The 27169-nt window shown below is 47.5% G+C and overlaps 1 long non-coding RNA gene across 1 annotated transcript; it reads right to left on the reverse strand.

The window, feature by feature from the left end:
• Positions 1 to 3963: 3963 nt before the first annotated feature.
• Positions 3964 to 15602, reverse strand: LOC142430798 (uncharacterized). The gene is made up of 3 exons (XR_012780665.1): positions 15529 to 15602; positions 12207 to 12374; positions 3964 to 4304 (listed from the first exon to the last, which is right to left on the reverse strand). It is a non-coding gene; the product is annotated as an uncharacterized LOC142430798 (long non-coding RNA).
• Between the last annotated feature and the right edge of the window lie 11567 nt (positions 15603 to 27169).

Below are 27169 nucleotides of genomic sequence, written 5' to 3' on the forward strand. Positions count from 1 at the left end.
AAGCTTTTTTATTTCTAATGGGATTCCAACTGTGATGTAATGGTCTTTGCCGTGTTGTCTTGTCTTTAAATTCTATTCCTCTAGCAAAGATGTGTAACTCACATTGTTGATGCTTCGAGGATAGGTAGAAGTGAGCAAAAAGCTCAGTATTAACTATGATTTTTTCCAGAGTCCAAGGAGAAGCTACTTTCATGGGCATCACCATTTCCTAGCTTCCCGGAGAACCTCAGAGTCCACACTGTTCTGATCCCTTTCTCTTCCTCGGGGCACAAATGAATATATTCAAATATTTACTAAGCAACTCCTCTGAGAGACACCCTCCCAGTGCCAGGAATGAGGCCGTGAACACAAAAGACAAAAATGCAATCCCTCACATTGCTTACATTTTGATGGAACCCTGTCCATGCCATCCCCACCCAACAGGGCTCATCCACATCTTTCCCCTGTCTCCAAAAAGAATCCCCTGTAAGTTATGGATAACCCAAAGCGCAATCCATTTCTCAAAGTCTGAACTACTCAGGAAGAGTGCCCGGTGGTCCTCAGAATATGGAATGATCCCTACTAGACTTCATCTCCCCGGGTCTTACTCTCATCACGGTTCTTCTGCCACTGTGAGGTGAAGACCCCCCTCCCAGGTCTTCCTGAAGTCTTCCGATCTCCTAAGAAAAAGTCTTAAAAGACCGCTCTCTCTCTCAAACACACACACACACACACACACACACACACACACACACACACACACACTCCAAAGGCAAGCAACCAGTCTCAATCTAAATGCACATTAAGGGGGAAATCTTCCTAAAGGCCACCTCTTCTGTCTTATTAAAGACATGCCTTCACTTTTACGGGATAAGCTTCCCCACTTCTTTCCTGCCCCCCCCCATATAGACTATACTCAGGGGCTACCTAAGTACCGGAAATGCTGCCCATCCATGTGCCTTTCAAAACCCAGAGACCCCTACTTGTGACGACCACCTTACGCGACCCTGAACAACGAGAGCAGCTTTGTACATATCCTTGTCCCACACCGGGAACCACTTCAAATTCCTACCATGGTTTCTCTGGACTAATAATCTACCCAGGAAGCCCACTAGGAAGTGAATCTGCACCCCTCGGTCCCCCTCCACCCAGAGCAAGCTCTCAAGAGCGATGGGATCCTTTTTTCTTCTAGTTACACCAACGGACCCCCATATGTGAGTCCTGCCTTTTGATCTCACATGATCTCCTCCTCCTCGCTCATACCTTGTACCTGACAGGGGATAAGGACAACTCTAACCTTAAGCACAAGCAGCTGTCCTAAGCCACTCTCTTTGACAAAAGATCTTTTGTATTCTGTAGACACTGAGGAATTATGGAAGGAAGCCATGTTAGCTGTTCCTGCCTATTAAACGTACCTCCATTATCTACACAATGCCTATAGCTGGGTAATTATTGTAATACACTGGTAGGCGTGCGTTTATGATGTGTTTTTACCGGCTAGCAGGGACTTTAGTAAATGTTTTACTTGCATTAGTTCATTTAATCCTCGCCTATCAGGTTGGGTGCACAAGCAATTTGCAATTGGCTGCTAACTCAAAGATTGACAGTCTGAGTGAACCTATCCATCAGCTCCACGGTAGAACAGTCTAGTAATCTGCTTTTGTAAAACAGTAAAGCCATAAGATGTGATGGAGAATGCTCATCTGCAACACACGAGTTCACCATGAGTCAGAACCATGCATTTTGTTCTGTTTTATATGAGTCTTATTGATCACATTTTATTGATTAGGAAGTTCAGTCTGTGAAGGACTAAGGAAATTAGTCCACGGTAACCCTGCCAGTGCAGTCTGAGTTGCACCCAAGCACTAGTGATAAACAAGGATCCGCGAACCAACTGAAATGTTTTATTAAGCTGAAGAAGCCCTCGTAGAACTCCCTCATCTGTGGCCAACCGACAGGACCTGCCAGAAAAGTAAGCTGGAGTCAGGAGAGGCTGAGGCATGAGGGAGATCACTGCTGACGTCGGATGGATCTTGACTGAGAGCATGAAAATGCCTGCAGACTGTTTCTTTGTGATTTATTGGCTATGTGAAAGCAGGTGACCGTGCAGGTCATAGCCAACGATGGGTACTGCTGGGAGGAAGGGGAATTCCAGAACCTTTCGTTGTGCTCTTGAGAAACCAAGAGGCAGTCATTCACAGGAAAACGAGGTGTTTCAGATCGGAAAAGGCGTGTGTCAAGGATATGCCCTTCCACCATACTTACTCGGTATATGGAGCAAATAATCTAGTCCAGAAACTGGCATCAGGGGTGGAGAAAGGCATAGTAACAACCTGCCAGATGCCGCAAGTGAGGAGGACTTGAACTACTTGCTGTAGAAGACCAAGGATTTCAGCCTTCAGTATGGGTTACAACTCGACGTAAAGAAGACTAAAATTCTCACAACTAGACCAACAGACAACGTCATGCTAGATGGAGACAAGCTTGACGTTGAGGATTTCATTTTACTTGGATCCACAATCAATGCTCACGGACGCTACCATCAGGAAAACAAACAATACTGGCTCTCGCTAGTGCAGCCATATCAATACATTGAGCTCCACAGAGACAGCGCCGGGATGACACTGGGCAATTCTGTCTCACACAGGAAAGAAAACATTACTAAATGTGAGCAAAGGAAATCCTAAGAAGCTGGGAGGCAAAACATCATTGTATGTCCTTTTTGTGCAAACTTGCTGAGAGCAGTCCACGAAGAAGGACCCAGATACCTCCATCAACTTCTCAAAAGTTTTCTAAGTGGAAGACCTGCTCACCGCACCCTTCCCTCACTGAAGTAAAAATGGGTGTATAAGCAAATGTGGTGAAGAATGCGGATGGTGCCCGGCTATAAAACGATATGGTGTCCGGGGGTCTTAAAGGCTTGAAGTTAAACCAGAGGCCATTCAGCAGAGAAGCAACAAGCCCACATGGAAGAAGCACACCACCAGTGAGATCATGAGGGGTCATCGGGACCAGGTAATAGGCATCAGAAGACACATAACAAACAAACAAACAAAAACATATTGTTGAGAACGAGGGGTGTGTATGTGGATCAGAGACCACAAGCCCATCTGTAGACAATGGAACAATCCCCACCCCACCCCTAGAGGGGCCATGGGGAAGGGATGAGTCAACCAGGGTGCAGAAAAGCATTGATGAAACACACAATATTCCTCTGGTTCCTTGAGGCTTCCTCATTCTACCCCACCCACTATCATTACCCCAGTGCTGCGTCTCAATTCAGACTAGACCGGAACATGTACACAGATATAGATAAGAGATGGGGCTCATGACACAAAGAATTCAGGAACAGGAGTGAAATAGCGATACCAGGAGGGTAGGTGGAAGAAGGGGAGAGGAAGGGAGAAAGGGGGAACCGATTGCAACAATTGACACATAACCATACAGCCCTCTCCAGGGGGGAAAACAACAGAAAATATGGGGGAAGGGAGACAGTGGTCAGTGTAATATATGAAAATAATAATTTATAATTTATCAAGGGGGTATGAAGGTTGGGGAGAGGGAGGTAATACCAAAGGCTCAATAGAAAGTACCATAAATGGGTGGAAAGTCTTGTGGATCCAGTGGCATTGTAAGCATCTCAACGCTGGCAGGGGTCTCCATGTGGTTCCTCCAGCTCCGGGGCTCTAGCATAGCTCCATGTGCCTTGTCAGCAGGAAGACAAAGGAGAAAGTGTGTGTGTGTGTGTGTGTATCTGGCCTCCAGTGAGCTATTTATCTCCATGGCACCTCCAAATGAGCTCATCAAGCTGCAACCCGATTGACAGATTCGACTCCACCCCTTCATAAGTTGGATTCGACTCCACCCCTTCATAAGTTGACCCCAAATAATGTAACTGCCACAATTTGTGTGTCAGTCTGGGTACTTTAGAGAAACAAATCTACAGAAACTCATGTATAAGAGAGAGTTTTATATAAAGGTTAAGTGTGCATCAAGAAAACATCCCAACCCAGTGCTGTCCAAGCCCACAAGTCCAATATTAACCCATATGTCCAACACCAATCCACAAAGTCCTCCTCCATCTCACAAAACACACGCAATGACACCGACTGCAGGAGGAAAGCTGAATCAATGAGCCTGTAAGCATCTCAGCGCTGGCAGGGGTCTCCACACGGCTGCTCCAGCACCCAGGGCTGCATCAGGGTAGGTCCATGCGGCTTCACCTTAGGGATGTCTTGCAGGAAGTGAGCCTTGCCAGCTGAAGCAGTGAACTTCCCAGGCAGCTGCACCCTGGTCCGACCATCACAAAGCAAGAGACCTGAGAACTAGAAAGGCGAGGCTCACTGAGTCATTTATCCCTCCGCCTTTCAATTAACCCCACATGTGTTTATCGGCCAGGTTGGCACAATGAACTAACTCCCTCACTTGGTAAAGCAGAAGGTCAACTTAAAAGAAGACCGTCCACAAGATGGGTTGGCACAGTGGCTGCCACAATAGACTCAAACATAGCCACCCTGGTGAGGATGGTACAGGACCGGGCAGGATTCCCCTCTGTGGTTGGTTTAGGTCAGAACCAGCTCAACAGCACCGAACCACAATAACACACGTTGAAACTCTGTGGCTCAGGCTCAAGGATTGCATGAAGACTTGGCAGTATTTATTCTGAAAGTGACCGTCGTGGACAAATGTGCTTGACATAACGGATGGATGCATGGATTGTGATAAGAATTGTACGAGCCCCCAATAAAATGATTTAAGAAGACAGAAAGTGAACGTCAAGGAACGCCACCTCCATTTAGATGCCTTTTATAAACGAGAGTCTAAAATCCTCCAAGGAGAATCCCAACAGAGACTACAAGCCAAGAATCCCTGGCTTACAAAACCATGGGGGCTGCTTCTCCCCAAGTTACCAGGCACAGAAGCAACACTTGGCAGCACGACACAAGGGATTTTGCTCCCGTTCCTTCCAATGCTTCCACAGAAGGAAGCAAAGCCAAGGGCATCTCTGCTGCAAGTGGCACCGAGAGTTCCCGGGGCACTGCTTGGCGAGGCCTTCAGACCAGAGCGCATGGCCAGCTTCTTTCCATGCACCCTTTCTTTCCTGGGACATTTTATTGTTTTAGGAGAACGTTTGCACCGCAACTCCATCTCCCATGTGCCCAGTCTGTTCGGTGGCATTGGTTGCTCTCCCTCTGATGGGCCAGCACGCTCAAGGACCCGCTTAGTGTCAGCAGAGGACATTGTTCACATCTGAGCCAGCCCCTGCTCAGACACCATTTTCATTGAGTAATTCATGGTGATGTCACACCAGCCAGGCACTAGGGGAAGCCCTGCTTTTAAGGGTTGGCTCTTCATTTAGGAATTTTTATTTTCTGACTTCCCCTCCCTTTTTTCTCTGGATTCCACTGCTTTTGAGGCAAGATGCCTGAGTGGTGAAGTGTTGCCTGCTTTGGGGAAAGAGAATTCCTGCTGGTTGAGCAGCAGATGGCCGAGTGAAGGCGAAATGTGCATCCTGTAAGAGGACATCTTAATTGAAGAGTTGGCAGCAGAGGAAGGATGTGTGGGCCTGGTGTGAGCTCCCTGGCTTCTGATGAGGTTCACCGAGCTGGAGCAGAGGTGAGAAGATGGGGGGAGGGAGTCCTCATCTCCCAGCCCTTTGCTGGCACCTCTGTCACGAGCACCTGGGTAGCCAAACACCTCGCCCATGGGCACCTGGGCAACCACATCCTCTCCTTGGCCCCTCATCTCTTGCCTGCGCTGGGTAGCCAGAGAACAAAACGGCAAGTTTGGCAAACCGCGCCTGTAAAAGCCTAATCCAAACAGCATGTCCGCTGAGCTCAGCGGGTGACTCATGTGCAGTGATGTGTGAGGCCAAGTGAGCAGAGATTAGGATCTGGCTCCACCGCCAGCCTGCCCCATACTTCCTTTGATCGACTCTGATGGCCTTTAATTCCGCAGAAGCAGCTTCGCGCCAGGGCAAGCACCTCTTGGTGGAGGCTGACCTACTTGTGGAGGAGAGGTGGGCGTGTGCTCAGGCACCGGCGCTGACAGCCTGGGCTCCCGGCCCATAAGGAGCGGAGAAGGGAGCCTCTTTCACGGAGGTGCCCGGTGACATCAGCAGCCTGCTCCGCAGCCAATACCAGCAAGGCCACGCGTGTGAGCAGCCTGGGCTCGGAACCTGGTGCTGGCATGGCTTAGAAATCACTGGCGGAGGAAAAACCTGGGGCGCTCTCAAGGGACCTGTTTGGTTGGGTTTTTTTTTTTTACAAGCTGGGCATCGCTAAGGACGATGTCTGGCACCAATGCAGTACTGGCTAGGTTCTGCAGCCGTACAATTTCACATCTGTTTTGCTCAAAATGGAGTACATTCCGAGTATGTGTTTCTTGAAGTGTTTTTTTTTTCTTTCTTCTTCTTCTTTCCGGCTCCTTTGGAAAGTGCTTACCTCTTGATTCTCCCAAAGCCCTGCAATTACCACTGCTAAGCAGAACACCTGAAACTTTGTCTCATTCTCCCGTGCCCTCTCTTTCCCTTGTCGTTCTCTTCTGTCTATCTATCTCTTTCCCTTCCCCCCTAAGAAAGGACCAAGTATCAAACAAACACAAAAGTACAAACCCTGCCGCCAAGTGGATGCTGAGCCCCCTGCGGCCCAAGGGAAGGTTTGTGAGACTGTCCATTGCTAGGAAAGCAGGCAGCCTCACCTTTCTCCCTTGTGGCACCTGGTGGTTTTGAATCCCCTACCGTGGGGTTAGCGGCCTCATGCCTAAACCCCAGCACCACCCGAGCATCCTGAGTATTCAAAGCTCCCCATTGCGCAGCCAGTGAGGAGTCATTGAGAATTTAGAGCCTCATGGGATCTGTGGTGAGTGGTTCCTATCTCAAATGATCACCCTACCTCATCACCGCACCATTCCGTTTGAGAGCTTTCTAAAGCCTAGCGTGCACTTTCACAATCTGGAAGGTGACCAGTAGCCTATGCGTAAAGACTTTCCCCGTGGACCATGGCCCTGAGATGCAGCACGGAAAGAGCATGAGGCAGGGAGACACAGGCTAGACAGGTCTTGACTGGGAAGGAGTAGGCGCTGGGACAGCACACAGAGTAACAAGAAATTCAGTGGGATTTTCTGGGCGCAGGTTTGTACGTGGAGGCAAAAGGTGATGGGTTGAACTAGTCTGAATGTTGTTGGCATTTTAAATGGGACAGTTGCTCATGGGAACTCTCCCACCTACTGCAGCATTTCACATCCAGCCTCCTATATTCCCCCAGATCCCAAGAGTCAATACAAGACACACCCCCCAGTTAAAAAACACAAGACACACCCCCAGCAAATAACACAGCCTTTTGGATATAGTTATACTATGTTCAAAATTGAGGGGGTGGTGGTGGTAGGCTTCCCCAGTGTGGTACTGTCCCCCCAAGGGGCAAGAGGAAAGTATTGAGGCGTTTTCAGTTACTCTGATGAAAGGAGAGAGTGGGTGGGGACCAGGATGCTAGACATACTGCAGCAGGTGGGATCGTTCCAAGAAAGAGATGTCACATCTAAACTGCCATCAGCACCCAGCCCAGTCCCGCCCACTTCACCATTTCACTGAAGACTGGCACTGACACCCTCGTTGAGTTTCTCCCCCAAAGGCAACACGGAGAGGCTCAGACCTGACCCCAAGAAAAGACCCAACCGAGGTGAAGCCCCAAGTTCAAAATATATAGTTGGTCCAGTGAAATGACCTCCTGGAGCTTACTCCAGGAGTCTGTCTCTGACTGATAGGCTTTGCTTTCTTGATGCCTGAGGTCTTTTTTCTTCTCATGTAATACTTGACCGTCTCCTAAAATTCTCTCCAACTAGCTGGGTCTATCAGGAGGGTGAGATCAAGTTCTGGAGACTGGTGGTCAAGTACTAATTTGCTGGTTGTTTTTTGCTGTTTATTACACCTTTCCCACTTCTTTAAAACCAAACTAAAACCAAAAGAGCGTCTGATGTAGCTGAAATTAAATGCACCAGCAAGGCTATTAAAGTAGACATGAAAGGGGCAGTAAGGAACCCTACAGAGAAAGGAGAAGACCAGGAGCCAGAGATAAGATAATTTTATAAATAGGCACTACATTTAAGTCCGCGCTTCCTGGCTGTCAATGTAAAAAGGAAACACAGTCCCTCATGTCATTCTTATTATCTGAGGACAACGGGAAAGGAAATAGCATCTTTTTCCTGATAGAAAGTTCGCATTTCTCACATACTATCAAAGGTGGAACTCTGAAAAATATAATGGGCAAGATCTTCAACTGAGTTTTAGAAGCTAGCAAACAACGTATTTTCATCTGTCTTCCTCTGCTTATCCTGTGAGGAATTAACTGTCAGACATTGACTCGGTGAAGACATTTTTGTAAGAAATTAAGCACATGTATGCTTACAGTGATCTTGGGAAGAAAGGAGTGCTTTGCCATTTTCAAAGGAACACTGGTGAGCATTGGGCTGCTAACCACAAGGTCAGCAGTCTGAACCCACCAGCTGTTCCGCAGGAGCAAGATGAGGCTCTCTGCTCCCGCAGAGATTTACAGCATTGGAAACCCAAAGGAGTCAGCTCTACTCTGAGCGACAGGCTTACTATGAGTCAGCAGTGACTTGATGGCAGCGGCGTGATGAGATGGAAGTTTTCAACCACCCAGCTTTTAGGAAGGCTTTCTGTGGCTCCTGTGGAAGCTCCCAGCTGCTTTGAGGAAAAAGCGTGTACAGAGTGGAAGCCGGCTTTGTGGGGACGCATACAGGAAAGACAACAGAGGAGGCATATTCTGTTCCCCATCTGGGAAAGTTAGCTTTTGTGTCAACTTGGCTGGGTCAGATGTCCAAGCAGCTTGGCAGCTAAAGCCTAATAATCCCCTCATACTGGAATCAACACCATGCTGGGCTCTGCTGGGAGCAGTTGTAAGAGATTAGGGTGGAGTCCAGCACCCTACGCAGGTGCCGCCAGCCCTGATGCAATTGAAAGGAGTTTTCCCGAGTCTATGGCCTACCTCCTATACAAAGAGTCACAGAAAGGTTGCTGGCTTTTTGCTGGATCCTGCGTCCGGCTCAGCAACTTCCGGTTCTTTGGAACAGAGCAGATTTCCTACCATCTTGCCTGGCAATCCTAGGAGGTGTCAACGACCTGCCCTCTGACCTGATCTGCCAAGCTTGGATTCATTTGCCTCTCCTATCACAAGCCTGACCTGGGATTTATACACTTCTACAGACAGTGGTGCTCCTGCCACTCCTGGGCTCATCTGCCCTCAAAGTTGTGAGAGTCAGGAGAAGCCTCCAGCTTAACATCTAAGCCATGCACTGGAAACCAGACTGGTTTACCCACTTCTACAATGGTGCGAGTCATTTTCTTGCTAGAAATGTGTATGTATTATGTCACTGGTTTTGCCCCTCTGGAGAGCCTAGGCTACCATATCACCCCACCCTTCCCCAAGCTAGTGACCCTCTGTAGAGTTTTGAATGTATAAATCCTTAAGGGAATGGACAGCCTCAAGTTTCTCCCTTGAAGCTGTTGGTGGGTTTGAACCACCAACCTTGTGGTTAGCTGTCTGATGCTTACCTCTCAGTGTCATCCGGGCTAGAATTAGAAGGTTGGAATTTCCCAGCCTGTTCAGGAGGCTCTTCCCAGCCAAATCCCCAGGAGAGGGATAAAGGAGAACTGTGTGTCACAAGAACTCACCCCAGAAAATAGTCCTAAGAATGGCTTGATGATTCATGCATCATTATGTAAACAATACCACACTTTGGAGTTAATTTGCCTCTCTTCCCAAAGCAGGGAACAAATAATTAGATGTCTTAAAAACATTTCTACTTTTGTTTGGGGACTTTCTCACCACCCCCACCCACCACTCACCCCACCTACAGATGTAAAAACAAAAACAACCTCCTACACAGGATCACTGACAGGAAGTTATGACCTGGGGCTTTGACTTCCATGGCTTGTGGGTCACTGATTAGCACATACGGCCATGCCCTCTCAGGTAATAGCCCCAGCAGTTGGTGGAGAACACTGGCAAGGTCAAGCTGAAGCCCCCTGTGTCAGGATCTATTCATCATCCAAAGTTTAATCGGTGCATCTGGAATGAGAGGCGAAGGGCAAGGGTGAACTTCTATGACACTGGCTTGGGTCTCTTGTGCAGATGGTGACAGATTTGATTTGGTGAAAGGGAAGGCAGGTGCACAGAAAACTAATCCGGGTGCATAGGGGAGTCCCTCGCCAGGTGCTCTTTTCTCCAGTCACCTTTGCAGTTGGGGTCGGTCAGCAAGCCTTGGCCGATCAAACTCACCGACTGTGGAGAGAAGCAGCAGCTACTGGCCCCGACAAAGAGAAGGGTTGGATAATCCTTTCTGGGAAGGTTCAGGGCCAAGCACAGCTAGGCCTCAAGGGCAGCGGTGCTGCTGAGGGGATCTAGTGTGCAGGGCTACAGGTGGTGGTCGTGCACGATGTGACCCAGCAGTGGGCATGGCTGCAGGGGGATCATCGTCTGTCCTTCTGTGCTGGGGTTTGGGGCTCCGTTCTTGTCTATGGCGGTGAGCTCCTGATCCCCGTGCTCTCTGAGACTTGTTCTCTCGCTTTCCCAACGATGCTACGAGCTACCCGAGAACCTTTCAACAAATCTGCTCTCTACTGAAGTCCGTCAGAATTGGTTTCTGTTGGCTACAACTCAAATCTCAGGCTCTGTCCAACTGCAAGTGGCTTTGTGTCAATCGTTTGCAGATGCTTGCTTTTTTTACTGCCGGCATTCTTCATGCCTCTGCCCTCCAAGCAATTCCAAACGCCATCCAGAAAAGGAGGAGTGAGCATGCAGAGGATTTGACCACAGCTGGGAAGTGAGCTAAGAGGACTCCGAAGAGCCTGAATACTAGATCGCCTCCTGTGTTAGGTGGGGTCGCTGCAGGATTCCTGGGAGAGAAAGCTGCAGGCCATCTATGGAATGACATTTCACTTTATGTTATCTCTGGCTCGGTTATACAAGGACTCCCTCTGGCACGTACAGAGCCCTGAGGACCGGGGGCCAAGTGGGCCTGGCACACTCCAGCACCTTGGCCATTCTGCCGTCTCCAAAAAGAGGAGTCAAGAAATGATGAGTGAGGTTTGAGAAAGAGAATTCAGGGCAAAGAAACTTAATATGTCTTAATGTCTCTTTGGAAAAATGAATCCTCTCAACTACACGGGAGCAGAAGACGCAGGTCTCAGCGTGGAGCCAATATTACAGGTCATTTCAGTGGTATTGATTGAGGAGCAAGAACCGAGAGCTTTAGCAATTAGACAGTCAGACTGGGACGCCGCACTCCCAGGCAGGCCAAGCTTCACCAAGCTTCACTTGAGTCTAGCCCAGACAATGCCAGTCCACTGCTCCTGGGAACAGGGGCCCCAAACATCCGAAAACTGCATGGAGATGGCTCCCCAGAAAGCATTTTGAATGCATTTCAAATGAGTTAACAAATGTTTGAGACCCCAGAATGGGGGGGAGGGGAGGATGAAAAGGTGGGGAGTCAATCAAGTCTAAAACAACCCTCCTTAACCAGAGACCAACGTCACTGCCTGCGTATTTTACCAGAGTTCTGATTTTGCCCAACACGCTTGTTGGCTTCTCCTCCCCATGTCTTTGCTACAAACTAACTCAGGTTCTGATTCCTGATCCTAGGAGCCACCAGTGAAACCTCGCCCACCGGAGGCAAGTCACTTAGGTGGCTTAGCTAAGCTTTCGTTTCCCAGTTTCCCAAAAGTCTGGTTTTAAAGTGTGGCGTTTGGACTGCTTCACTCACCAATCTGCTATCTAAATCATGTCTACGATTCCCCTTACAAGCAGCAAGAAGCATACCTTCCTCTTCCTCGTGCCCGGCAACCCCCGTGCAGCAGGGCCCAGCCAGCGCAGGCAGCCCTGGCAACGGCCCTGCTCCAGAAGAACCCGAACTGGAATACTCTGGGCACGTCTTCAAGTCAGGGCCCGGCACGAGCAGAGAGACGTCACCGGGAAGACGGCCTCCTTGGCCCTGTCACTACCATCTGTAGACACTTTTGATGTCGTTGTTAGTTCTTACTCCGGTGTGCAGTCGAGCACAGGCTGATGGGTGCCTTACACCCATGCTGACTCACAGCGACCCCATCGGGCAGCACAGGGCTGGGCCCGTAGATTTCCGTGGCTGTAATCTGTGTGGCAGCAGAGCCCACGTCTTTCTCCCGAGGAACCACAAGCCCACCCGTTGCCCACCTTGTGGTCAGCAGCCAGGAGCTCCCAAATGCTGGGAATGTTTGCAGCGCTTAGGTTTGCTGGGGGAGCTGCATTTCCCGAGAGTCCACTTCTGGCGCAGCGTCATCTTCAGGTCCACAGTGGGCAGTAGGAGGCGGATAAGACTGACACGCCCGGGGCTGCCTGGGGCTGAGGAAGGGGGAAATCGTGAAAATCATAAACATGCACATTCACGGGATGATGAAAGCCTAAGGAGACCTAGGTTAATTGTGTTTCACTTATCACCTTGCACTGAGAGTGTGTTCCTTGTTTTGTTTTTCTAACAAATGGAAGGTTTGAGCCTCCCCTTCCCCACTCCCCCCCCTGCATGGAGCAAGCCTGGGAGCGCCACGTTTCCGACAGCTGCCCATTTTGTGGCTCCGTGTCTCATTTTGGGGACCTTCGCCATGTTTCAAACTTTTGCACGATGCTCATTGCACACGATGCTCATTGATAGACCACAGCATTGTGTGAACATAACTTCTATATACGTGCCATTGGGGGAGAAAACTTGAGTGACTCACTGCCCGGAGAGCATTCGCTTTATTGTGGGTGCTTCAGAACGGAACCACAACTCCCTGAGGTGGGCCTTCGTGTGTGTGTGTGTGTGTGTGTGTGTGTGTGTGTGCTCTGTAGTGTAGAAGTCAACCTGGCCGGCTGTCCAGCTTGGTCTTACCACGTGGCGTCTACAACTGTTTTTGCTCAGTGAGCGTGCTGTGACTCTTTCCGTCCTGGGCTCGGCGTGATAAGCAAATGGGAAAGCCACAGGCGATGGCCCGAAAGCATGTTCATCTTATTTTCTCTGCTTCCTCCCTGGGGAGAGGCGATAGGCCTCCAGAGCAAATAGAGAGCAAGATAAAAACAAGCCCATCCCCATCCCGGCAGGGGGAGCTGGGAGGAGCTGGGATGGCTCAGCTGCCAGCAAAATACTGATGCCCTGCATTGCTCGGAGAAGAGCCACGTCTCCCCAAATCCAGGCACCCCAACAGGATTGCCAGAGCCACACCCATCAGCCCACAGACTGTCAGAACTGCTGCCCAACCAGGGAGACACCTAGGGAAGCTGCTCAAGTTTCTAGAGATGCTTCTAGAAAAGCGACCTTTCTGCCAGCTGGACGTTTGAGCCCCAGCATGGAGGTGGGAGAAGTGGGGGAGTGGGGGTGCGGGGCTGCGTGAGCAGGCGCCCAGAGCCTTTGATGGCAACAGAGGTGGGCAGGGCAGGCCCCGGTGGAACTGTGGAGTCAGCAGTGTTTTCTCTGACACTCCTCCCTGCCCCCTTGCTTCCCCTTACTCCACCCATTTCCCCCCACATGTCCCAGGGGACTCTGCGGTATAGGAAAGCGGGCCTCCCGCCCCGTGTCAGATACGAGGGGCCGGCTCATGGCTCCGGCTATCAGAGTCTGCATTTCTTCCCCTCTAGTCCAAAGCAAACAAAGGCATGCATTCCGTACATTTCCTAAGAAAAGCGGGTGGACACGGAAACCCTGGCCTTTTGTGCTCTGGTTGGTGAAACCCCAAGAGTGTGGGGCCTGGAGCTGGAAGCTGTCTGCCAGCCTTCTGGGGTTTTTAAAAAAAAGAGTCCAAAGTACCTCAAACCCATACAGCTGCTTGGTTTATGGCTCAAGCTGAAACCGCAAATTATAAATGAGAAATCGCTGCTCGAATCTCTTCCAGGAAAGACTATGTTGTCAAGATTAAGTTACAGCCTCACGGACGTATGAGTGAGTCTGGCTGCTGACTAACTCTCACACGCATTTTCCTGCTGGGGATGGGTTTTTTTCTTTCCTGAACTTTCACTGCTTCTGAAACCCTTTGAACAAAGAAAAGAGCCAGCAGGGACGTCTCCACACCCGGGCCGCTGCGCCCTGCCTGCCCCTGTCACGGCCGTTTTCATCTTGCCAGCCCTCAAGGAAGTGGAAGGAGGGCCTTTATCCTTGACCGCTATTGTCAGAGAACATTGAGAAATGGCCTCACGTGGGGTGCGCGGTGCGCCCTTCCAGCGCCGGTTGGAATGGGCAGTACGTGGTAAATCAAAGCTGTGTTCAGGAATTTGGGCCTTCAAGTATCCGGCTTGTAACATGATTTACTGCATTTTTTTTTTACCGTGAAAATCAATTCTTTGGAATGGTCTTCCAAGGCCCTGGGCTCGTGTGAGATCAGTGTCGAGCACTTGGTCCACATGCACGCTTGCCTGTGCTGCCTGGGGGGAGCAGCCGCCCTTTCTGTCCCTCCGGCCTCTGGCAGCAGGAAGGAGGAGGGGTGAAACTCCAGGTTGAGCGAGAGCTCTGTTCTCAATCTGTCACACTGACCTCATTTTGATTACCTGGGGCGTCAGGAAGGAACTCTGCCACCGTCCTGTGGTTTCCCAGTGCAGTGACTCCGTGGCTCCACTGTGACCGAGTGGCTCCAAGGTCATGGGAGCCTCCAGGACCATCTGACTTTGAGTCATAGTCTCAATACCATTCCCTCCTGGCTTCCCTCCTCCTTCTTTCACACCCCCCACCCTCCATCTCACCCTTTCCTGTGTGCTCCGGTCCTGGGTGGCAATATCTGTGTGTCCTCGTGTCCTGTCACCGAATCACCCACCCCAGCCATCTCGAGCCCCACCACATCTCTGCTTTTCCCCAAGTCAGCCCTGTCGCTGTCTCTGGGATATTTCCAGTTGTGGAGAGGGTTCTTTTCCGGTGATTACAGCTCTTTCGTCCAATTTTGACTTGTCTGGCGTCTGTGTGATTATAGCTCATTAGGTCTCCAGAGCTGGAAGGCCTTCTTATAAAAAAGTGTTGGGTTTGTTTTTTTACCATGCTGTCTTGTTTTTATTTTTTTAAATGACAGTTTTTAAAAAACATTTTATTAGGGACTCATACAACTGTTATCACAATCCATCCATACATCAATTGTATAAAGCACATCTGTACATTCTTTGCCCTCATCATTTTCAAAGCATTTGCTCTCCACTTAAGCCCTTTGCATCAGGTCCTCTTTCCCCCCCTAAATGACATTATTATAAGATATGTTCGTAGAGAAGAAAACACTCACACCCGTGAACGTGAAGCCCACATTTCCAGGGAACCTCTGCTAGTATTTTCTCAAGTGATCCATGCACATGGAGAGAAAATGAATCCGTCCACAAGCGAACAGAAAGATATAAAACAGAAAATAAATGGGCCCTCCCCTGCACCCCGGAACCCCTCTTCTGAAGATATCAGCCCTTACAACAATCTATCTTTTTGTGTATCCTCAGAGCGATGTTCCCCCCACCCCCACCCCCAACCCCAGTTGCCCTGGAGTAAACCCTGACTCACGGTGGCGTGATCCTCTGTGTGTCACAGGAGAACTGCGCTTCCTACATGGGGTTGTGATCGATGACTGATTCTTGTGGAAGTGCGGTAAATTGCAGGCCTTTCTTCCCAGGAGCCTTTGCGGGCTGGGGCTCCAACTGCCAACTTTTCCCTTAGAAGCCAAGCATGTTAACCGTTTGTACTGCCCGGGGATGGATCCCACCATCCGTTACCTATATACGTATACATCCTTTCACGACATTTACAAGAGCGGAATCTTACTTTACCTACCATGCCGCATCTCTTTGTATACTTCAGGCACTAGCTCCGGGATCTCCCCCCAGGGCACTGCAGTGATTCCCCGCCCCCTCCTGCCCGCCCCCCCCCAAGTGTTTTTAAAGTCTGCTCACTCTGGGTTAGAAGGGAGAGTGTCTTCCAAGCGAAAGGTATTCACTGCAAGCATTTGGCTCCTTTCTGTTCTTTTTGGTGCTTTGAAGAATAACCAAAGAGATGAGGTTCAGCCTTCTCTTGCCCTCCCCTGACTCCCCCGAGTTGTTTCCAGGGGGGGGGGACCTCTACACTCCCGGAAGGGGGAGAACTGAGTGAACATCTCTCTGGTTCTTTGTTTCAATACTGTTGGTGGCGAAGTCAAGTCAGGTCCCACTCATAACGACCCAGGAAAGCCTGCCTCCTCCTGAGGCATCCTCCCAGTTGTTCCTATGTTTGGAGCCATTGTGTTGATCTGTATGCTTGAGAGTCTTCCTCTTTTTCACTGCCCCTTCGCCTTACCCAGGAGGATGTCCGTCTCCAGGGACTGGTCTTTCCTGATACTATGTCCAAAATATCTGAGACCACGTCTCGCCATCCTTGCCTCTAAGGAGCATTCTGGCTGTCCTTCTTCCAAGACGGATCTGCTGGTTCTTTTGGACACCCACGATGCTGTCAATATTCTTCACCATCCCTTTTATGCAAATTCATCCATGAGTCTTCGATTTTTCCTTAAAAAATGTCCAACTTTCACAAGCATCTGAAGTGGTTGAAAACACCACGGCGTGGGTCAGCAGACCTTCGTCCTCAAAGTGACAGCCGTGCTCTTCAGCACATTAAAGAGGTCTTGGCACAGCAGCTGAAGCCAATGCAGTGTACAGCCATCCCTTGACCGCTGCGTCCATGAGCAAGCAGACGAGATGATCCTTGACGACTTCGATCATTTCTCCGTTCACCCTGATGCAGCCTGTTTGTTTCTCACTGAATGCGGCATATGGTAACGCACAGCATCCAACTCAGCCCCTCTCAGTGATAAACCGGCCCCCGTCAGTCATTCCTTGGTTCCATTTCTCAAACGGTTCCAAATCAGAACAGGGAGGAAGACTGCTAGTTATGGGACCATCAAAGGGCCCCACATGCCATTCCCGAACGGACTGTCCTAAAATGTACTCAGCCATTTTAAAAATGATGCACATTTTAAAATGATGTTTGAGTAGTTGCTAGTCTGGTGTCTGAATATGTAGTACCGCAGTGAATATCTTCCTTGAGTGCTTCCTGGGGTGCTCTGGTCCTGGGGAGTCGCCCTAGTGTTCTGATAGCATTTCACCTCCTCACCCACTCCGTTGTGGGTCTCACCAGGGCTCCTCTGGCCTCTGATTTCCTGGGGTCCACCCTGCTGACAGGACTGCTGCTTTCTCTGGGGGAGTGCAAGGTGTGGGGAGAACTTTCTCTGGGGGAGTGCAAGGCGTGAGAGAGTTCTTTTCCTGTGACCACACATAAACTCTGGTGGACTTTTGGCTCTCATATCAATGGGTCCTAGTGGTACAACAGCTGGGTCAGAGGGATGTGTACCTTTGTGTCCCAAAGAAAAATGGAAGACAAAATCCACTTCTGCCCTTAATCAGAATTAGGAAGTCGGTACTTGCATTTCTGATGAATCTTTTTATAAATCATTACTATTTTGTCAATTCTTACACTGTCCAGCATCTCCCTTCACCAATTTTCTGCTGTCTGTCCCCTAGGGAGGGGTTTGTATGTAGATCCTTGTAATCAGTTCCCTCTTTCCATCCCACCTTCTCTCCACCCTCCCAGTATCGCCACTCTCACCACTGGTCCTGAAGGGATCATCTGTCCTGGATTGCCTGTGTTTCCAGTTCCTATCTGTACCAGTGTACATCCTCTGGTCTAGCCGGATTTGTAAGGTAGAACTGGGATTGGGCGGGGGGGGGGGGTGAGGGGGCATGTAGAAGCATTCAAGAACTAGAGGAAAGTTGTATGTTTCATCGTTGCTACCCTGCACCCTGACTGGCTCATCTCCTCCCCACAGAGCTGTAAACCTTTCTGGGAGTAGAAAGCCTCACCTTTCTCCCATGGAGCAACTGGTAGCTTCAAACAGCTGATTTTGTGGTTTGCAGCCTTATTGTTATCTCTATTTTAATGGATGAGGATACTGAGCATAGCGTGATGATTAGTCCATGGACAGTAGACAAAAACTGTCTGAACTTACATCCAGTTTATGTACTTTTACCCAGTGGACGACCTGAGACATGTTATCTAACATCTCTGAGACTCAGTTTCCTACAATGGAGAAAAATCTAGTGGGGAATTAAATGAGTGAATATGCATAAACCTCTTAAAGTAATGCTTGAGGCCTTAAAAAAATGTTCAGGACCTGTTAGTTCTCATGATTCCTGCGTCTCTTGTACTGGGCCTTGCCTCTTCCCTTATATTTTAAGGCCTGTTCCAGAGCTGTATATGTAGGTATGCATCAAGACCTTACAAGTGGTTTCGTGGGGTGTCATAGTACAAGCACATTACAAATCGTTGAAAGGTGACTCGGTTTGGACTGTTTCACATTCATGCCCATTCTCCCCTGGAGTCCCAGCAACACGGGTCACTGGTCCGTATATTCCACTTCATTTAACAGTCACACGTACCATTGATGACGTACTGGACAAGGTCTGACACACCTTCCAAAAGCAAACGCCTTTAATCCTCAAAGAGATCCTGTGAGGGATGGGCTGTTCGATCCCCACATTATACAGGGGGAAACTGAGGCACAGGAAGGGTTAAGTGACTTACTCATGGTACCATGGCCAGGAAGGGGAAGGCTGGGCTTCTAGCCAAGGCAATCTGGCTCGTAGGTTCATGCTCTTACCCGCTCCACCTGGCAATTCTCCCCTTTGTTCCACAATCTAAGGTCTACTTGTCAGTGAGACCTGGAGACGTGTCTCCTCACATTTTCCACTAAGACTGGGCATGGGAATTGAGCCTGTCTGGAATATACAAGTAATCCAAAGAGCAATAACATGATTAAATCAATCTGATTCTTTTCACTAAAATTACCAAGATCAAGCCTGTCCAAAGACTGTCCCTTAGACTAACTAGTTAGCCAATGTTGGGAAAGTGCTTTGGTAAGGATGCCAATCTACCAGCACTCGCCTTAGACGCTTGTGTCTGGGCTCTGAACCGTGCCTCTCTGTGTCATTCTGGGCCATGGAGCAAATGCACAATGCAGGTCAGCAGACAGCCTTATAATAGACGGAACAGTGCATGGCCAATTAACCAAAGCCCTTCAAATCCCCCTTGCCGTCAAATCCACTCAGACTCACAGCAACCTCCAGGACAGGGTAGAACAGCCCCATTGGTTCTCAAGACTGTACAGCTTTAGGGAAGCAAACTGTCACCCCTTTTCCCCAGAGAACAGCAGATAGGTTTGAACAGCCAACTTTTGGGTTCGCAGCTGAGCGCTTTAATCACTGTGCCACCAGCACGCCTTCGTGTCCTATCATGTAGGGTAAGATCCATGTAAATAATGCTTCTTTTGCTGATTTCTGTTGTGTGTGTATCTTTCACAACTGAGTTGGCCAACTCAAATTCCTAAAATGCTATGGTTCAGAAAGTCTGGCCAAAAGTTTGCTGGAATAATATCAACCTCTCTCTTCTCCACCTCCCATCACTGCCCCCTTCCATTCCCTCAAGCTAATGTAGTTTGTAGATATGTATATTAAATGCCTTTTTCTTTAAAGGTATGGGTGATATGTGTGTGTGTGTATATTGATACATGTGTGTGTTTTCAAAGAGCCTGGAAATTCTATACTTCCTTTAACCACGAGTAAGTGTACACATAAAATAGTCCGAGGTATGAGCAATACAGTTAGAGCACATTTAGGGACCTACCTTTTTTAGAAATCATGGATATTTTTCCAAATGGAGGACTTTTAAGACACTGTCAGGATGAGGATGGATTTTGACTAGGGCTGTTAATGAGAAAAAAATATACAAACATATATATGTCGTTTGATATTTGGGAAAGTTCTTATATTAATAATAGGTGTTTACATTTTCATTTCAGAAGTTCTTGCTCATGCTAGCAACTAAAACTAGGCATTTCGCTTTCATAAATAAACTTTCACCAATGTCATGTCCTCATAGAATTAAAGCACTTAAGGCCACTTTCTCACCCATCTCAAAGTTTATACTTTGGCACAAGGAGCTTCATGTCATGTTGAAAGTAGAGCTGACAATCGTAGACCTCTTGCTCACATCTGTGAGCCTATGTTGTGGTGCAAGCTCTCTGCATTTTCTGAAATAAGGTGGGAGGTAGGGAAGCAATTGGGAAAGCCATAATGGGACTAGGAACTCCATTCTACTCCCTTATACTTCATGCCATGCATGGGGACAAGGTTTTCTTTTCATGTATGCCGTATCCCACTCTTCTCATCCAAAAGTCACCGGGCAAGGAGTGGACTGGGTTGGGATGGGGCCACGGGCTTGTCTTACCCCTAATTGCAAAGTGTAAAGCTGAAGATAATGATGAGAAGCTATATCCTGGCAGAACTGCTAAGGTCAAAGACAGAAGTTGACTACAAAACAGATGGTCCCTTCTGTCATTACAAAACATCAATCGCCATGCCCTCTTGACCCAGTGTCATCTCGGGGAAGGAAGTGGCTCTAAGTACGTTGTGTTTTATTCCATGTGATCTGCCCGTTGAACAAGAGGTGAGTACCTGAGGCAAGGGCAGCCGGGCCATGGTTTGGCTCGAGTCCATGACTTGCAGTCAGATATGAAATGATAAGCTGAGCCACTCAGAGTCCCTCCCTGAGAGGTGGCGTGAAAGCAAACTGAGAGCTCACCAGCCAGCAACAGGACAGAACCGAGTCTGGCTAATGAAACAGAGTGGCTGCCTATGAATTACTATCGATGAAGTGGGTAGAGAGCCCCCTCAGATCAAGATCGAGCTGTTGGTACCAGTTTCCCTGAAGCAGCACATTCTGATGCCTTGAGTTTCTGAAGGCTTCCCTTTCGTTGTCCTGTTTTCCCAAAGTAAAGCTCTTATCATATAACTGGAAACGTTCTCTGATATTGGCAACCCCCCCCCAAAAAAAGTCAAAATAATAATTAAATATACAGGCAAAAATGAAATCAAAGTAAAGAGGGCAGAAGAATTGGGAAATTCTAACAAGGGCGAATGGGCAGGCCTTCCGAATGGTCAGCATAGAGCTACCATGTTGTTGTGTGCCGCTGGTCCGATTCTGACTCCTAGTGACCCCACAGGACAGAGAGGAACTGTCCCACGGGATTTCCTATGGTGTAGGATCCCTGGTGGCAGAGTGCGTTATGTTTTGGGCTGCTAACCAAAAGGTGGCCTTTTCATATCCATCACTTGCTCCATGCAAGAGAGATAGGGCTCTTTGTTGTTGTTGTTTTCAAAAACTCTAAGGAGCTTTTCAACTCTGTTCTGTTGTCACTATGAGGTAGGAGAGACTTGATGGCAGTGAGTGGACTTAAAAAAAAAAAAAAGGTTTCTGGACAACTTCTTCCATGCAGCTGCTGGTGGATTTGAATGGCCAGTCTTCCTGTTAGCAGCTGAGTGTTGATCTATCCCTCTGCCCTTGGCTCCCATGAAAACGTGTTGCTAGTTGAGTCAGCTCTGATCACGGTGACCTTCTGTACAAGAGCAAAATGTTCCTCAGTCTGGTGAGATGTTTATGATCATTAGTATTCTTGAGTCTATTGTTGCAGCTATTATGTCAGCCCACCTCATGAGAGTTTTCTTCATTTTTGCTGAATCTCTACCAAACATGGTATCTTTTTCTAGCACTTGATCTTTTCTGATGGCTTTCCCAAATTAAGGGAGCCAAAATCTTACCACCCTTGTTTTTAAGGAGTAGTTCTTCTAAGATGGATTCATATGGCCACACACAAAAAAACTTGTACATGAGTGTTCATAGTAACATTATTCATAATGGTAAAAATAAAAGTGGAAACAAGCCAAAAGTCTGTCAACGAAGGAATGGATAAATTAAAAGTTACATGTGTATACAATGGAATTAGTACTTGATCATAAAAAGAATTGAAGTCCTGATAGATAAATGAACTTTAAAGATACTACACTAAGTGAAAGAAGTCAGGCACAATAGTCCCATGCTCACTTCATACGAAACATCCAAAGTAGGAATCTCCGTCGAGGCAGAAAGATCAGCGAGTGCCAGGGGCTTGGAAAAGCCAGGTGTCAAATGATGGCAATCGGGTATGACGTTTCTGTGGGCTGATGAAATGTCCCAGAATTTCACAGTGACAGCACTTGCACAACTGTAAATATACTAGAAACCACTGAATTACACACTTTACAAGGGTGAACTTGTGGTATGCGAGTGACATCACAATAAACAGTTATTATAAAAATTATATATATGAAAAACAAAAAATTAGTGCCACAAAGTGGAAAGCTATGGGAAAATTGTCCAATTCTCCGCCTCTCTGACTCGCAGACGCTCATTTCTGCTTTCCTGAGAGGCACGGGCCTCGTCCTCACCAAAGAAAGAAAGAAACCAATGGTTGCCTAATGGTTACCGTGGGTGAAGGAGGAGGCGTTTTTGCCGAAAGGGCATTGAGTTTACATTGTTGGAATAATTTGGAAAGGGATATCAGTCATGGTTGTTCAGGAGAGTGTAACCAATGCCACTGGACTGTGCAGGTAGAACGTGTTGGACGGGACCACGCTTTGTTGTGCATGTTTTTACCACAGGAAAAAGAATGGTAATGACACTAATTATGAGTACCAGGAAGAAGAAAATGTTCTCAAATGGATTGTGGTGCTGATTGTGCAATTCTCCTTGAGATGTTGAACAATGCAATGATGTGACCCGTGGAAGAAGTGCCAATAACACTGTGAAAAACAAAAACAAAATGAAGATGTTGTCACAGAGAGTCAATTATTTTCTCTTCTTCGTGGGTGCACCCCTGGACTACGCTTTCCAGCATCCCTTGCAGTTAGGTGGGCCACGTGGCAGATGAAGCTGGGCAGAAGTAATGCAATACTGAGTGTGGGCCTGCTGGGCAACCTCCAGCCTCTCCTTCCTCCTCTGACTAAGGCCACACACAGCTGTGTCACTAGATAGGAGATTTGAGGACAGAGGCATTTCCTCCTTCTCCGTCCTCCCTTGGCCTCCAGTGAACAGTGATATAATTGAGAAATAAACTAAAGTCACTCAGACTTGGCCATATTTTTGGTTATAGCCATTAGCTGACTCCTACCAATAAATAAATGATGTCCTCTGAAAAGGAATCTCACCTAGATTTCGTGGCCAACTCTCAATTCCATTTGTAATCTCCAGGTGACTTGAGCTTACTGACCCTAACGGAGTTAAACGTTCCTTTGTTTCGTCAACTGGGGCCGGGGCATAAGACACAGATAAAATACACGGCCCAAAGATAGGCCCCTAGGGGTCTGTTTCTTAGGAAACGTTGCCTACTATACTGTTGAGTAGGAGGGGGTCAGTGTGAACTAGGAAGATGAGATTTCAGTGCTCAGAGAAACCTTGTATTTCTCTCCCCAACTCATAGACATTTTGATCTGCATATACAAGGAGGGCATCAAAAGTTTGTGGACATTTTCCATTACTATTAATATTATTATTTTATGTAATAGTTTTATTGTCCATTATCTTTTCATCTCTTTCCCACAAACTTTTGGAAGCCCATTCATGCACGCAAGCATGTGAGTATGTTTCTCTTAATTGTAAAATTCCGATTAGAAAAAGAGGAGAACATTGGAGTCACCACGTCAGTATTCACATCTTCCTACCCTTCCCCCAGCCTCACCACACCACTCCCAACATCCTGCAAGACAGGAGCGTGTGGCAGACCGCCACACATTACCACTGGATCCAGAGACTCAGAGGACAGAGGAGAACTGCCCCAGGGGGTTCTCAATGCCTTCATTTTTATGGAAGCAGGTTGTCACCTTTCTCTCATGGAGTGATTGGTGGGTTTGAACTTCTGATCTTAAGTGAATGCCTAATCACTGTCCCACTGGGCTCCTTACTCCCATAGTTTGAGTGGTTCACTCTCTGGGCTGCGGCTGCCTGCCTCCTCTCCTACTTTACCACTCCTGCCTCTGTAACTTTGTTGAATGATTTTCCATCTTCAATTCCCTGTCCGTATTGCTCATGACATCACCTCCTGCGTAGGATTCTTATGAAGATGGAATGAGTTAATACATAGCAAGTGCTTTATCATAGTAACCAATCATTTACTGTTTGATTTTATCATGTATCTGGAACTGCATTTCAATTCTTCTTTAAAAAAATGTTTTTACTGTTCTAAGGATGGAAACCAGATGTTTTCTTTAGGGACTAACTCTTCTTATGTCCTTGAGGACACACAGGACCCGGCTACCAATTGTTCTTACAGAAAACCTAGACCAATGGAGTCATTCAAATGCAGGTGTGTCAAGTGATGTTGGTGATGCTGCTTAATAACATAAGGAGCCATTTAAAAAATCATTTTATTAGGGGTCATACAACTCTTATCACAACCCATATATACATCAATGTGCAAAGCACATTTGTACGTTCATTGCCCTCATCATTCTTAAAACATCCGCTCTCCACCCATGCTCCTGGCATCAGCTCCTCATTTTTCCCCTCCCTCCCCACTTCCCCCTCCCTCAAGAACCCTTGATAATTTACAAATTATTATTTTGTCATAACTTGCACTGTCCGACATCTCCCTTCACCCACTTTTCTGTTGTCTGTCCTCCAGGGAGGAGGCTATATGTAGATCCTTGTAATCAGTTTCCCCTTTCCAACCTACCCTCCCTCTGTCCTCCCAGTATTGCCACTCACACCACTGGTCCTGAAGGGATTCCCCAGATTCCCTGTGTTTCCAGTTCCTATCTGTACCAGTGTACATCCTCTGGTCTAGCCGGATTTGTAGAGTAGAATTGGAATCCTGATAGTGGGGTGGTGGGGGGAAATCATTTAGGAACTAGAAGAAAGTTGTATGTTTCATCATTGCTACACTGTACCCTGACTGTCTCATCTCCTCCCAGAGACCCTTCTGTAAGGGGATGTCCAGTGGCCTAAAAATGGGCTTTGGATCTCCACTCTGCACTCCCCCTCTCATTCACAATGATTTAATTTTTTGTTCTGATGATGCCTGATACCTCATCCCTTCAACACCTCGTGATCGCACCGGCTGGTGTGTTTCTTCCATGTGGGCTTTGTTGCTTCTGAGCTAGATGGCCGCTTGTTTACTTTCAAGCCTTTAAGACCCCATATGCTATATCTTTTGATAGCTGGGCACCATCAGCTTTCACCACATTTGCTTATGCACCCGCTTTGTATTCAGCGATTGTGTCAGGAAGGTGAGCATCATAGAATGCCAATTTAATAGAAGAAAGTATTCTTGCATTGAGGGAGTACTTGAGTAGAGACCCAATGTCCATCTACTACCTTAATACTAAACCTATAAATATATGTGCATACATCTATTTCCCCATCCTCATATATATTTACATGTGTACATGCCTTTATTAGGACCTCTATAAATGCCCTTTGCCTCCTAGCTCTTTCCTCTATTTCCTTTGACTTTCCTCTTGTCCCACTATCATGCTCAGTCTTCATTTGGGTTTCAGTAATTCTTGCTTACATTACCCTTGATCACGCCCTACCAGGCCAAGGAACCATTTATTTATGGGCAGCATGCATGTCTCTATTCCATCTATTGAGATTTTGTTCTGTTCTCTCTGCTGATGGGCAGAAATAGGAAGTTGAAGCGATCAGGAGACTCCCAACAAGAGGAAGATACAAATTCCAGCAACAGCGTGAGCAAGAGCTAAAGAAGGAGCCTGACATGGGGAGCCTCTGGGTGGAAGCTTGCAGGAGAGCTCTAGGAGCAGTGATATTTGATCGCCAGTGTTCAGTTTTCTTTTTCTGCACTGTAATTCCCTTATGTCATCCTCCAGCTTTCTTAGTTTGTTAAATTACAGCCTTATGTTAGCTGTGTCTTAGAAAATAGAGAGAAGGCTCTCATACTTCATGGTGAAGTAGATAATAGAGAGTGACAGACATCTGAAAAAGCCATCATGAGCAGGCCAGAGGTGACTGGGGAAGAACCCTGCTGCATCAGGGCTGCTGACTGGGAGGTGACCAGCGTAACCAGGAAAGATGGGGGGAATGCAAGCGTTTTGGAAATTCTCAGAAATATCTGGAGAGAGGACTGGATGTCTTGCATGCGTACAAAATAGAAAGCAGATCTAGAGGATGCTAAAGGAAAGAGGAAGATCTTATTTTCTAGGGGATCTTATTCTTCAGATCTAGTGAGGCTGAAAAACCTGGGATCTCTTCTCCCTCTCTTCCTCAACACATACCCACACGTGCATGCATACACACATCTGGTGACACAGTGGTTAAATGTTTAGTTGCTAACCAAAAGGTTGGCGGTTCAAACTCATTTAGCAGTTCTTCGATAGAGCTTGTGATTTGCTTCTGTATAAAGTACAGCCTGGAAAACCCTATGGGGCAGTTGTATTCTATCACATGGGGTTGCTCTGAGTTGGAATTGACTCAATAGCAACCAGCAACAGCACACATACATGGTTGAAGACGTTTCAAAAAGCTCATGGAAAATAGAATCAAAAGATAGTGGGATCTTGCTAATCCCCCTCTCACTTCATGAAGCCCCCTCTTATGTACACATACACGTACATATGTGTGAGATATATATTTACCCTTATAGCGGGGTTTACATGTAGTGCTATCCTTTTTTAAAATTTCTTTTTTTTTAAATTTCTATCAGAGCCAGTCCTAATACCAAATGGACAAATGTAGGTCGAAGAAGACATCTCGGAAAGTTGTTCAATGAGCCTATTTGGGGGAAATAGGTTTTTCTCTGACTTCATTCATTCCTGGGAATAGTTCTCTAGAAGTATAACAGAGCTCTGTTCTGTTGCTTAAACTCTTGGCAACACAAATCCCCCACTCAGCAGAAATGCAAACTAAGCAAGACGTTCAGTGGCATCGGCTGGGTCGTAATTAAATCATAAAGTACCTTGGGCTAGTGCTGTACCCGTCTTTTCATCAGTCTTCTTTTGTTCCCCTTTACTTCTTTGATCTGTCCCTGGTTACCAAAGTAACTGCATGTGTGCTGTATACACAGGAAACAAGTGCAAAGCAAAAAATAGAAACCAGTCACAAGCCCACCACCCAGAGATAAACACTACTAACACGTTCACTCGTTTACCCATAATCCTGCACTATACACAATGAATTTGCCATCCTGAGATTACCCAGTAACATTCTATAATCTCCTTTTTCATATTTAACACAACAGCACCAGCATCTTCTCACCTGAAATATTTGTCGATAATAGGATTTTCGTAGCAGCGTA

Source organism: Tenrec ecaudatus, chromosome 17 (genome assembly GCF_050624435.1).
Source record: "Tenrec ecaudatus isolate mTenEca1 chromosome 17, mTenEca1.hap1, whole genome shotgun sequence".
Classification (NCBI taxonomy): domain Eukaryota; kingdom Metazoa; phylum Chordata; class Mammalia; order Afrosoricida; family Tenrecidae; genus Tenrec; species Tenrec ecaudatus.